The sequence below is a fragment of the Hippoglossus hippoglossus genome, chromosome 13 (genome assembly GCF_009819705.1).
Source record: "Hippoglossus hippoglossus isolate fHipHip1 chromosome 13, fHipHip1.pri, whole genome shotgun sequence".
In the NCBI taxonomy this organism is placed as follows: domain Eukaryota; kingdom Metazoa; phylum Chordata; class Actinopteri; order Pleuronectiformes; family Pleuronectidae; genus Hippoglossus; species Hippoglossus hippoglossus.
Window position 1 is genome coordinate 3,258,087 of NC_047163.1, and position 3,484 is coordinate 3,261,570.

A 3,484-nucleotide genomic window follows, 5' to 3' on the forward strand; every position below is an offset into this window, starting at 1 on the left:
GATGGATAGATAGAATACAATCATGACATTTCATCTTCTTATCGGACTATGTCATTTTTTTCAACCATTGGTCGTGTTTTATGATCAATTCTGAAAAAATATATCAATACATTGTTGCTGTTGGATCAATGACGATCGACACAAAATGAAAAATCTAACACAATTGTATGAATTCAAAACAACAACCTAATAACAACAGGGAGGAGATGGAAGATTTCTGTTTGTTTTCACGCTTACAACTACTGAAATGGAAACTTTACAAGCAACCAAAACAGTCTTCAACTAAATAAAAACTAGAAATATGACTAGAAAAATACAAACAGTCAAATAATTGTAATTGAATTACCAACATGCTAAAACTTTTATTGTGTGACTTTGTTCTAAATTAACCTGTTGTGTTTATAATTTATCACAAACCATGGGCTGGTTATTAAAAGTCAAGAGATGATGGAAGACGCACAAAATCCAACGTGCAGTTGTAGTTCTCCCTCTGTCAGATCTGTGACATCAGACTGAACTCTTCATCAGTTTTTAATGGATAATAATGGATTTAGATTAATAACACTGTGCATCGTTTGGAGTATTATGTACAAACCCATAAAAAGTAACCAAGCACATATTAACAGGCATTTAACGTATACATTCAGAACAATTAAAGTGTTTTCAGTGTGATAACTAAACATCTCACCAGGCATTTACTGCACATAGAACAAAAAAACCCTCATTACTTCTGATTTGCTCCCATGTGAGGAAAGAGGCTTTTGCGTTTGCCGCCACCAGGGGACAGAAGAGCCCGTGCAAACCTCAGGCAGTCACATGTCAGTTCCTGTGATGCATCAACAGGTTGGGGGAAGCACTTCATCTTTGGCTGCAGAAACAAGGAGGTGAAGAAGAGGAAGAAGAAGGAGAAAATGCCCCCCCCCCCTCCGGCTGGCCCTGCGGTTGGGAGAGCAGCACCAAGGTGTCTCTCAGGTCTCACAGCCAATAGAGTCTCTCACTGGAATCTAACAGGTTGTTTTGCTCAGCAGACAGTGCAGGAGCCCAGTGGGCAGAATGGTGCTGCAGCCCGACACAGTGTCCGTGTGACTGGTTTTGCTGGTCCGAGTGGCTTTTTGACTTGAGCCATTCTCACTTCATTTTAAAATCTGTAAATCTTGAAGTCTGGGGGGGGGGGGGGGGGGGGGGGGGGGGGGGGGTTCTGGTGGATCAGGTTTGCAGGATTTGGCTTAAACCTAAATGCTGATTCCTGCAGCTGACGCCCATCCCCCTCAAAAACCCAAACATTCCCGGCTTCCAGGTTCATCCAGCCCCAAAAAACTTTGTGTTTTGGAGAAGAACTCCCCTCTTTCTTGTACAGGACCCCCTCGGTGACCCCCTCTCTCCCCCCCCTCTCTGTGCTTCTATCTGGGAGCACTGAGAGCGCCATTGCTCAAGCTCCTATTGAAAAGGGAGCAGATACAATGGGGTCTTTCTCAGTCCCTCTCTGTCTCCATTAAAGACCCTGGGAACACAACACTGTCCACAGAGCCACTCTTAAAGGGCCAGTGGGACCCAGGTCTCCACAACCTGCGTCCCAGCACCTCCCATTCGTTTTAATGAGAGAGAGACAGAAAACAAATGATTCACGTGAACTCTGCAGGGCCTTCTCCCAGCAGCACAGCTCCCCTCAGACATCCCAGTGCGATGTGACGGGGCCGGCAGCGTTTATTTAGACTGCAGCTCAGGATGCATCAGTGGAGTTTCATGCAAACAGAGACGTTTGATTACTAATCTATGTTTGGTTTAATCCCTTTATCCCATCAGGAGGCTGCGATTCTCACCCTAAATAAGATGTTGGTTAAATAAAGGTTGAAACTTTTAGCAGCAAGTCAATAAAGTTCACGTTGTAGTGAGACTCCACTTAATTAGTTTTCAGGCCAATAGAGGAAATTCATTAGAGGTCGTTGGTTCCTCAGGACGTCCTTTAAAGAGCGGACGGGAACAAGTTGATTTTTATTAACAATGCAAATTAATTAGCAGAGGTGTTAATGTGTATTGTGGCTCAGACACGGAGAATAATTCATTCATCCATTCAACCTCTGTGTTGACCTCAGGAACACAATGAGGTGGAGATAATGATAAAGCTGCAGTACAGAAAATAAACAACACATTCAAGGACACACAAACCGAAACGAGACGCAATAAAATCTGCAAAGTAGCAAAAGAAAAAGCATAATTTTAAGCAAATATATCAACTAAAACAAATGGAAGTAAAATATAGTGACGTAAAAATAAAACTTTAATGGTCCTAAGAATATCAGTTGGATAAAAACAATATGGAGACAGTAATACGTGTATAAGCTTAAGTTTATGAAATCAGCTGCACATATGATTAATGTCTCAATTAATTACGAGAATAAATGTGATAATCAAGAAAAGAAAAGTAATTAGTTTCTAATCTCACATTTACTTCAGCTCCAAATGTTCTTGTTTCACGTGTTTTAATTTATTAATTTCCTTTCAATTCCATTTTATGATCTATATTTATTCATGTGGCTTTTTTCCTATTTTGCCAACTTCCCTGTTTCCTATTTGTGTTTTTTCCTGGTGTCTTGGGATGTTTATTTTCTGAACTTTTATTTTTAAACGAGTCCTCTGTTCCCCCAGTTTTAAAAATAAAGGTCGAGTTTGAACCCAACGTGTCTGATTTGAATCTGTGAGTAAACACACTCGTTCATTCTCCGCGCGGGTCCCACATCAGACGCACTCACTCACACATACAGGCCACTTTGTGTCCAGCGGGAAATGGACGATTCACTGCGGCTATTTACAACTTGTGTGGATCCGTGCGTAATTAAAAAGCGAATGGGGGATTGTTCGGAGACAATCAGCATGCCGCAGGGTTCCTCACATCCTCCGAGGGAAGGAGGGAGACCCAGGAGGAGGAGTGAGAAGAGGAGGAGGAGGAGGAGGGTGGAAAGAAGTTGAGTTGAGGAATTTGAATCCTGTTTGAAGGGGGGGAGAGAGAGAGAGAGAGAGAGAGAGAGAGAGAGAGAGAGAGAGAGAGACAGAGAGAGAGAGAGAGAGAGAGAGAGAGAGAAGAAGAAAGGGCGAAGGGGGGGGGGGGGAATGTCTGAGTGAGTCTGAGGGAACCGGTGAGAAGGAGAGAGGCTGCAGGAAACACTGGTTTTAAAACACACTCGCTGGGTTTCTACAGTAGAGACTCGGATTTGGAAAAAAAGTTCAGGGGGAAAGTTTGGAGTGCGCTCGTTTCGCCGCGCGCCCTTTGGAGAGCCGTGCGTATTTGGATCAACACAAAACAACAACAACAACACAACCGGGGAAGCGACCGGACGCGCGGAGGTTCCTCTCTCTCTCGTCCACGATCTGTGTGAAATCGGATTTGTTTTGGTTGCCACTCGCGGATAAACCGGTTTCTGGATCATCTGAGTGAGGAGGAGGGAGGTGGGGGGGAGGAAGGTCTCGGAGCTGCTGAGATGCGGTG